The following is an 11,333-nucleotide window of genomic DNA, read 5'->3' on the forward strand; positions in this document are numbered from 1 at the left end:
ACCCAAACAAATATAAGACTCAAAAGTCAAATTTTGGCGAAAAGGGAAGGCAGCTTTATTCAGCTGAGATAGTAAGCTAAACCATCTCCCCTGAGAAACCTGAAGGAGATGGCCAGACTAAAACCATCTCAAAGACTCCGATTTACAGAGGAGTTTTTAAAGAGAGGGTTATGAAGGAATGGGAAGCAGGAAGGAGGGGGATGTTTAAGGGGCCAGGTGCAAATTCTTGCCAACACTCCTTCTGGCTTCTGTTCTCATCCCTGACTTTATCTTAGGATCCTGCAGGATTTTGATTTGCTTCAGGTGGAATCAGCATAGCTTTACTGATGTCTTCTTTGGTTTCTCACAGTCTCACAGCATATTTGCAGCTCCAGGCTATCTAGATGACAGCTTAACATTTATGTAAACAATGTCATTCTACCCCATTACCAAGGTTCAAAATATCAAATAACCACAAGAGGGAAAAGAGAGAACTCAGAGAAATGCATGCTAAGAAAAACACTTTTTTTTTTTGAAGTATTCCTACAAATTGCAATTATACCCCATGTCTCCCACCCAATTATCCCCGACCTCCCTCCCCAACCCCCTTTCCCCACTCTACTTTGTATCCCTAGGTATGTTCTCTCCCTCTGCAAGTCCAACACACCACTGTGGTCTTTCTTTCCTTCCTTCTTTCTCTCTTAGTTCCCACTTATGAGTGAGTACATGTGGTATTTATCCCTCTGTGCTTTGCTTATTTCACTCAACATAAGTTTCTCCAAGCTCATCTATGTTGTTTGTAGTAATGGGCATGCTGCCAGTATGGATCTGGCCATCACATCTTGGGCAGGAGTGGTGACAATCAGCTTTGTATCTCATGAATATTCATAACCAATAAAAAAGTACTATGCAAAAATAAAATTAAAATAAATAAATAAAATAAAAATATTCCTACAGCTCAAGTGGTTTTAGGTCCCAACACGGCTTCAGTCCTGCTCACTCCAACAATTTGCAAAGAGGAGCATAATAATGAAAGAGACTTCAGAAGGAAAGATGGAATATTAAAAGCCTCTTTTCTTCATAATTTATAAATAAAATTTTAGCATCTAAATCATTGTACTGATTGCTAAAATTAGCCCACCCCTTGCCAACAAGATCTCATAAACACAGTACTTTGTTCCAAGTTTAGCTGTAAATTGTGAGCTGAAACATCAAAGCTATAGTATCTGAAACAATCTATTCTTTCATCAAGTAACTATCAGAAGTGATCTTGATCTTTTAAGTAATTCAAACTTGAAAGTAAAATAAAAGTCATAAAAAAGTTTGCAGAATGAGGCTTAAAGTATTTATAAAGCTGCACATTTCTTATAATCAAAGTTATATTTATTTTACAAAGCAGGATAAAAATGTGACCATGCTGCAAACAACCTACCCTCATTACAGAAAGTATTGGGTGATGTCTATTGGTAAGGAAATTATACAAAGGCTAAAATAGTGACTTCAACAAAAGTGGTTGAACTGATTATAAAACTTTTGGCTACAGAGGCACTGGTTAAGGAGAACTAAATGTCTCATTTAATAAGATGATGTCTGAGTGATATAAAACTAAAACAAATTTCTCAGTATACATACCTGGATAATGATATTTTTTATTTTTAGCATGTAGATTTTTAATGTTTTTATGTGTTGGGAGATTCCTGATTACTGCTTCAATCTTATTGAATGCTATTGGTCTGTTCAGTTTTTCTTCTTGGTTCAGTCTTGGTAGTTTCTATGTATCAAGAAATTTACACATTTCCTCCAGATTTTAAATTTGTTGGTGTATAGTTGTTTGTGATAATCTCTAATGATTCTTTGTATTTTTGTGGTACTGGCTGTGATGTTTCCTTTTTCATTTCTGATTTTTGTTATTTTGGTCTTCTCTCTTCTTTCTGTAGTTAGTCTAAATTCCTTCATCGGACTTAAAGTACTGAGAAGAGCATTTGTAAATAAAAGTGTTCCAACCTTTTAAAAAGGAATAAAAAACATTTTGGTGCTCCAATGCAGGTCTTTTTTTTTTTTTTTTTTTTTTAATGTCAACAAAGGGAAAGTAAACTGTTAACCTGGATCGTCACTTAAGTAGAAGATAGTTGTACAGTGTCATTGTTAAAATCTATTTTTTGCAAGGTGGCAGACTAGAGGTGCCCAGCGTGCATTCCTCCCACAGAAAAGGACCAGAACTAACAGACAGCTAAATAAGGAAGCACTGGTAAGAGAGCATAGCAGTGCAACAGGAGACTGGTGAAATCCCTGGAGTACAAAAGAACAGGATGGTGATATAGATGGGGGAGAGGCATGTGGCCTCAGCCACCATGTCTTTGACACTGGGATCAGCACAGGAAGAATTTTCCCTTGCAGTGAAAAGACACACAAAGGACCCACACCAACCCCCATCCTCACCACAGAGGCCTGCAGACCCTTTGGCAGGACAAGCCCAGAGCCAAGTGTGGGGAGCAACCTAAAATACACCCACTGCATTCTGCTAGAACACTACCACAAACTGTGCACTTCCCACTCTCCATCCTCCAGACCCAAGCCAATGTAGTATGGTGCCATCTTGAAACCGGAGCCATTACGGGAGTGTACCCTGCCCATGGGCCAGTAGTTTCTGCATTTCCCGAGCCTTAAGGCTCTACCTTCATTCCAGTGCACTCACAAGAGAGACTACAATTCCCTGATCCTGGTAGCTTAAAGCCCAGGTTCACAGTGGCTGTGACTCTGGTTATGCCATCTAGGAAGCAACCCTAGTCTTCCTGAACTGATGTACCCCCATGTCCCTGGTCAGATATCAGACAGGAAGACCCTTCTCAGGCAGACCACTCCCCATTACTTTCCCTACCCCTCAACCCTGCCAGTTGGCTGAATTGTGCGCACCTGATCCCCCAACCCAGACAGACAGCTCATTAGTCTCTATGAATACACCCTTGGGCCAGTGGATATAAAGTGTATCTGCCCTTCCTGGAGAAGCAGCCAGGCAGCTCTGTCCTGAACAGTCCCACCTAGCAGCCTTGCCAACAGTCCCAGAAGTGGCTGCACCAGCCTCCTCACTGTGAGGCCTGCCTAGTGGCCCTGCCCACTGCCCAGAGACAGCAAGACAAGCCACTTCACTTCAGGCTTTTATTTCAAAATGGCTACTTTTCTCCTCCCCTTGCTGGAAGCACAAGGAGCTTTATGGATGACCACCCAACATTTTAAATTCTCAGTCCACATTAAGCTTCAATTAACTCATCAATTACAGTTTTAAGTTTTTCTACTCTGGTACTGGCTCCTGAGGTAGTTTGTACTCCTAGGCTTTTGCTCTGGTAAGCTGTGATTCTCTTTATATGCCAGTCTGCCTCTCCAATTTGGGGGGCAATGATTTTCCCTGTGACCTCAATTCCCTGATGAATGTAAAAACAGTTGTTGATTTTCAGGTTGTTCAGCTTTTTTCTTGTTTTGAGTACCAGAGTGATGGATTCCAAGATCCTTACATTCTGAACCAGAAGCCTATCTGATTTCAAGACTTACTAAGGAGGTAAAATTGATTATTCAACCACAGTTTGAAATTGTCAGAAAAAAATATAGATTGATGAAAACAAATAGAGTTCAGAAGTTAATCCACGTGTTTATGGTTAATAGATTTTTGACAAAGGTGCTGTGTGAAGGCCGGCAATACCAACTCCACCTTTCTCCTCCTTTTAGCTTTTCTTGTCCTTTCTATGAGCCCCTTCATAAGCTACAGTAGGAAATTATACACTAATCTGAAGCGAGGCAAGCATGGTTAAGAAAATGACTGAAAAGTTAAGCTAATTTAGGACAAAGATCAAAGCTTTCTTGTTGACATCAGTTGTACCTTAAATTAAACATTCACTGTACACGAGACTTTAGAAATATAGTCACAGAATATCCAGAGGTTGAACATGCCAGCCTATTTTGAAGACATGCTTACTTTTGGCCTGCTTCTACTTGTTTTCCCCAAGTACCTTTATAAACCCCTGCTACCCTCCAGACATTGCAGGGTGCAGCTACCCAAATTTCTGGATCACTGTCTGCCCAATACTCCCTGTATGTAAGTTATCCATTTATAAACACTTTGTTAAACTATATGGGGCTGCCCTCTTCATCTTTCAATCTTAAGGTTCCTTCTCAATTTGGAGGCTACTTCACCTTGTCTCACTCCTTGGACAGGTGCCAAGACAATTCAATGTAGAAAAGAAGGCCTATTCAACAAATGTTGTAAAAACAATGGTACAAAACAGGTTCAGAATGAGTAATATTATCAAGGATAAAGAAGAATCTTATCTGATGGTAAAGAACTTAATTTTTATATACCCAAAGGAATGAAAATCATCATATCAAAGGGATACCTGCACTCCCATACCTGCACTTTATCATAGCTTTCTTTGCAAAAGCCAAGATATGGAACCAACCTAAATGTCTATCAATGGACAAATGGATAAAGAAAATGTGGTATATATACACAGTGGAATACTACTTAGCCATAAAAAATAATGAATTTTTTTCCCCTATATAAAGATGACCAGAAAGGGGATCTTAACCCTTGGCTTGGTGTTGTCAGGACCACACTCAGCCAGTGAGTGAACTGGCCATCCCTATATAGGGATCCAAACCCATGGCCTTGGTGTTATCAGCACCACACTCTCCCGAGTGAGCCACAGGCCAGCCCTAAAAAATAAGGAAATTTTGACATTAACAGCAACAAGGATGAGCCTGGGGAAAATTATGCTGTGAAACAACCCAGGTGCAGAAAGAGAAATACCACATGTCCTCACTTGTAAGTGGGAGCTGAATCCATAAATAAACAAATAAAAAATAGAGACAGAGACAGAGAGAAATACCACATGTTCTTACTCATAAATGGGAGCTACAAATAAATAATAATGATGATGATGATGATGATGATAAGTAGAGCTTTCAGAAGGTGAGAGAAGAACTGGTTACTAAAGGTGAGAAAGGGAGGAGATAGTTAGAGGTTGGTTAATGGGCTAGATAGGAAAAAGAAGTTCTGTTAGTATACAGTTGAGCTGCACATGTTATCAAATGGCTAGAAGAGAGGAGATCCAAACTCTCATCACAATGAAATGATTAAGTTTCATAATGAGTATGCTACTTACCATGATTTGATCATTGCACATTGCAGACATGTATTAAAATATAACTCTGTACCCCACAAATATGTATAATCAATCTGTTTAAGTTTTTTAAAATTTAATTCTTCAAGAAGATTAAACAATCTGAAATGTGTATGCAAGTAACAACAGAGCTTCAAAAAATATGAGGCAAAAATTTTTGGAATTGAAAAATATATATATAAATCAACAATAGTTAGAGACATCAACAGTCCTCTCTCAGTAACTGATAGAACAAATAAGATATAGAAGATCAAAAAAACACTACTAACCAATTAGACCTAAATAAAAATCATGGAACACACAAGACCAAAAACAGAAAAGACATGCATCGAATGCACACAGAACATTCATCAAGATAGACCATATTCTGAGCCATAAACAAATCCCATTAAATGTAAAATAATAGAAATCATACAAAGCATGTTCTTTCACCTTAATGGAAACTAAAAATCAATAACAGAAAGATATCTGAAATACCCACATATATAAAAATTAAAACACACTTCAAAATAAGTATGGGTCAAAGAGGAAGTTTCACGGGAAATTTTAAAATGTGTTTAGCTGAATAAGAATGCAACATATTAAAATTTGTAAAATGAACTTCTGGTTCAAGCCAATGTAGATTAGCCTACTCCATCCAGATCTTCCCTCTTACAGCTAAAAAACCCTGGACATAACACAAGAGACAAGCACAGAAAGATACTGAAAGATACAAAGAAGGCAAACTGCCTAGGCACTTCCAGGCTTGAAAACAGACATGGTTGTGAGTTCTCTGGGTTTTCATATTAATGTCCATATATCCCAAAGACAATAGTGCAGAATCCCCCAGCTCAAAGCCACCAACAGATAGAGACATAAAATAATCTCTGAGCAAAGCCTGTTCTCCCTAGTCAATGGACCCAAAAAAGGATGACCTTAAAACATAAAATATTTTTGTTAATACCCACTCTACTCCAGCCAAATGACACTCCCCCCAAAGCAGCACTGTGGTGTCAGCAGAGCCAAGCAAGGAGCTGATCTTTCATACTACCCTATCCCATTCCATCCGTGGAATCAGACAACAGTACTCTAATTCCCACAACTGGTGGGTCAGCAGGGCCAAACTAAAAGCTAATCTTCCATTTGTTGCCTGCCGTAGCAGGCACCTCTCCAATTTCCCCTTTGAGTTATGTCAGTAGGCTAAATGGGGAGTTTATGTTTCATCTCCTACTTGGTGGAAACAGGTGGCATTCCAGTTTTCCCAACAGGGCAGTGTCAGCAAGATCCAGCAGTAAGCTGAGCTTCCATCCCCATTGGGCATCAACAAAACTAAACAAGACAATATAGGGTGGGGCTAGTTGGTACTCTTCTTCCCCCCACCCCCTCACCGAGCTCTGGTGTTAGCAAGGAACAGTGGAATGCTAATCCTCTGTTCCCTCCTGGCATCAATGAGGTAGAACAAGGTGGTGCCAGGTGGGAGTTAGATACTTTGATTCCCACACCTCAATGTCAGTGTGGTCTGGTACAGAGCTGAACTTCTTCCCCTACCTTGCAGTAACAAAGTAGGTGATTCAGTCCTCTGCTTTTTACCTCTAAGGTAACAGCAGAACTCAGTGGGGAGCTGGGCTTATATCCATAGGTGGAGGCAATGAAGAGGTATAAGTTGGTGCCCCCACTTTCACCAAGAAGGTATCAGTGAGTCCAGGGGAGCTAAAATTCTACACCACCATTGTGGAACAAAGAGGTACAAGCCAGTTACCCACTTTTTCCAGGGGGCGTTGACAGGGCCTAGATGGATGCTAAACATATATAGCTGCCTAGCTGTCAAGTTATACCTCTGCAGAAGGACTACATGCTAAAAATGATTAAATAAGATCCAAAGTCTCCTAATACGATTTTTTTAAATGTTTAGGAAACAATCATAAATCACTCAGCATATTAAGACCCAGGAAAATCTCAGCTTGAACAAGACAAGACAAAAATAAATTCCAACACCAAGATGAATCAGGTACTGGAATTATCTGACAAGGATTTTGAAGAAGCAATCGTAAAAATACTCTAACAAGCAATAAAAGTCCATTTAAAATTAATGAAAAATATAGAAAATCTCAGCAAAGAAATTCAAGGTATAAAAGAGAACCAAGTTGAAATATACCAAAAGAAATACTATAACAGAAATATTAAAAACCACTTTGGATGGGCTCAGTGGTAGAGAGGAGATGACAGAGGATAGATTCAGTGCATTTGAGAACAGATTGCTAGAATCTACTCAACCTGAACAACAAAGAGAAATAAGAAAGACTGAAAAAAGAAAGAGTCTCAGGTATAAGGGGCAATAACAAAAAAACTAACACTCATATCATTAGAACCTCAGAAGAAGGTGGAAAGAGAGAGAGAGGACTGAAAAAGTACTTAAGGAAATAGTGACTGAAAATTTCCCAATTATGGGGAAAAAAGCCATAAATCTACAGATTCAAGAACCTGACTGAACCCAAAGTAGTAAACCCCCCAAATTATGCCAAGACACATGATAATTAAATTTCTGAAAACTATAGAAAAAGAAACAATATTTATATCAGCAAGAAAGAGAAAATGCATTACTTTAAAAGAACATCAACCCTATGTTGAATAGGAGTGGTGAGAGTGGGCAACCTTGTCTAGTTCCTGTTCTTAAAGGAAAAGCTTTCAGCTTTTCCCCATTCAGGATGATATTGGCAGTGGGTTTGTCATATATGGCTTTAATTATGTTGAGATACTTTCCCTCTATACCTAACTTATAGAGGGTCTTTGTCATGAATGAGTGCTGAACTTTATCAAATGCTTTTTCAGCATCTATAGAGATGATCATATGGTCCTTGTGTTTTAGTTTATTAATATGGTGTATCACATTTATTGATTTGCGTATGTTGAACCAACCTTGCATCCCTGGGATAAATCCCACTTGATCATGCTGTATAATTTTGTGTATGTGTTGCTGTATTCTGTTAGCTAGTATTTTATTGAGGATTTTTGCGTCTATATTCATCAAGGATATTGGCCTGTGGTTTCCTTTTTTAGTCATCTCTTTACCTGGTTTTGGTATCAGGGTGATATTTGCTTCATAGAATGAGTTTAGGAGATTTGCCTCTGTTTCAATCTTTTGGAATAGTTTGTAAAGAATTGGTGTCAATTCGTCTTTGAATGTTTGGTAAAATTCTGCTGTGAATCCATCTGATCCTGAGCTTTTCTTTGTTGGGAGCCTTCTGATAACAGCTTCAATCTCTTTTATTGTTATTGGTCTGTTCAGAAATCATCAAGTCAAAGGTATACTTGTTCTCCAATGTTCACTGCAGCACTCTTTACAATAGCTAAGAGTTGGAACCAGCCCAAATGTCCATCATCAGATGAGTGGATACGGAAAATGTGGTATATCTACACAATGGAATACTACTTTGCTATAAAAAAGAATGAAATACTGCCATTTGCAACGACATGGATGGACCTAGAGAGAATTATATTAACTTAAACAAGTCAGGCACAGAGAGAGAAATATCACATGTTCTCACTTATTTGTGGGAGCTAAAAATAAATGAATGAGTGCACAAATAAACTGGTGGGGGGAGGGAAGAAGACACAACAGTTACAATTCCTTGAAGTTGATATGACAAGCAAATAGATATGAGGTTGTTGGGAGGGAGAGGGGAGAGGGAGGAGGGAGAGAGGTTTCGGTAATGCGCCACAATAATCAACCACATTGTATATTGACAAAATAAAATAAAATTTTTTAAAAAAATAAATAAATAAAAGGACATCAACCCAAACTACTGTGGATTCCTAGGAGAACAGAAGAAAATGGCATATTCATCAAGTACAAGAGAAAAGAATTGTCAACTGCAAATTACATATCTAGCAAAAATGTTTTTCAGGAATGAATGGGAAATAAGAATGCTATCAGATAAAGGAAACTAAGTACTTGTCCCTAGAAAATCTACCCTTTAAGAATGGCTAATAGAAGTCCTCTAACCTAACACATAATAATAACATAAGAAGGCAAGAAATGTCAGAAAGGAAAGAACATCAGATTGGATAAAAATTGTGGTAAATGTAGTAAACTATACATCTTGTGAGTTTTCAAATTATATTCACTCAGCCTGAGCAGGAGCCAAGTCCCCCATCCACTAGGGCCCAGACACAAGTCCCAGAAAGCCCCAACCACCACCTGAGCAGGAGCCAAGGTGAATGGAGTCCCACGTGCCTTCAGGGGCCCAGACTCAAGTCCCAGAAAGCCCTGCCCACCACCTGGGCAGGAGCCAAGGTGGTCTACAACACCCACCAACACACTTACTGCCAACACAAAGATGGTTCACCACCACTAGCAGATATGACCGCCTACAAGCAGCTCACCACACACTTGATTACACTGATATAGGAAGAGTCACCAGCAGTGCCTTTAAATAGATGAGAAAATCTTTCTTCTCTTAGCCAACTCCAGAGTAATAGAAGAAACAAGTGCTCTATGAGATGACCGAACATCACCAAAAAAACTACTAGAACTCCAAAAAAAAAAAAAGAAGGCATGACACCACCAAAGAATATAGCAATGTTCTAGTACCAGACACCATAGAGTAAGAAACACATGAAATAACTGAAAAAGAATTACAGGCAATGATCTTAAGAAAACTCAAAGAGATAAGAGAAGATTCAATTAGAGAACACAAGGAAACAAGAAAAAATATCTAGGATATGAAGGAGGAAATTTACAAAGAGATTAATACCTTAGAAAAGAATGTAACACAAGTCGTGGAAATGAAGGATTCACTCAGTGGAATAAAAGACACAACAGAGAGCTTGAGCAGCAGGCCAGAGCAAGCAGAAGAAAGATTTCAGATATCAAAGATAGTATTTTCAAAATAACCCAGGCAGACAAAAAAGGGGAAAAAAGCATTAAAAATTTTTAAGAAAATCTAGGAGTGCTAGCAGACAGCATTAAGTGCACAAACTCTGAATCATGGGTAATCCAGAAGGAGAGGAGAAGGGAAAAGGAATTGAAAACCTGTTCAAGAAATTAATAACAGAAAACTTCACAAGTATAAGGAGACACACAGACCTTCAGATCCAGGAAGACTAAAGATCCCCAAACAGTTTCACTACAAAAAGATCCTCTTCAAGACACATTATAGTCAAACTGGCAAAGCTCAAAGACAAAGAGAGAATTCTAAAAGCAGCAAGAGAAAATCTCCAAGTCACCTATAAGGGAGCCATCCTCAGAATAACAGCAGACTTCTCAACTGAACCCCTACAGCCAGAAGAAAATGAGATGATATATTCAAAATACTAAAAGAAAAAAATTGCCAGCCAATAATTCTATACCCACCAAGGTTGTCATCAGAAATGATATAGAAATAGTGTATTTCCCAGACAAACAAAAATTGAGGGAGTTCACCACATGACCAGCCCTGTAAAAAATTCTCAAAGGATTCCTGCATCTGGAAACCAAAAAAATGATAATCACTATCATGAATACACAAAAAAGAGAAAAACCTGCCATTAAAACAAAAAATGCAAACAAGAGAAAGAAGCTAAATCGTGCCACCTCAAATTTCCAGCTGACCTTGAAGATGAAAAATAAAAAGAGAAAAAAGGAATAAAAGATATTTAAAACATCTAAGCAAAAAGCAATAAAATGACAGGAGTAAAACAGTATCTGTCAATAAGAACCAAAAATGTAAATGGATTAAACTCCCCATTCAAAAGACACAGATTAAAAAGATTTAATCCACTGACTGGATTAAAAAGCTAAACCCAAATATATGCTGTCTTCAAGAGTCTCGCCTCACTTATAAAGACACACACAGACTAAAAGTGAAAGGATGGAAGAATATATATCATACAAATGAAAACCAAAGATGAGCAGGAGCAGCTATTCTTAGAGAAACACCACATGTTCTCACTCATATAGGAGCTAAAACAAAATGAAACAAAAAACAAAAACAAATAAGTAATAATAATAATAAATTGAACGGTTAAAAGGAGAGAGAAAACTGTGGTTACTAGAGGTGGGAAAGAGGATGGGGGGAAGTGAGAAGCAGGTTAACAGATATAAACTTACAGATAGAAAGAAAAAATAAGTTCTACTGCTGCATAGTTGACCCAGGAATCTGTAATTAACAATCATTTAATGGATGTTATCAAATGGCTAGAAGAAAGATCAAATGTTTACATCAC

The sequence above is a fragment of the Cynocephalus volans genome, chromosome X (genome assembly GCF_027409185.1).
Source record: "Cynocephalus volans isolate mCynVol1 chromosome X, mCynVol1.pri, whole genome shotgun sequence".
Classification (NCBI taxonomy): Eukaryota; Metazoa; Chordata; class Mammalia; order Dermoptera; family Cynocephalidae; genus Cynocephalus; species Cynocephalus volans.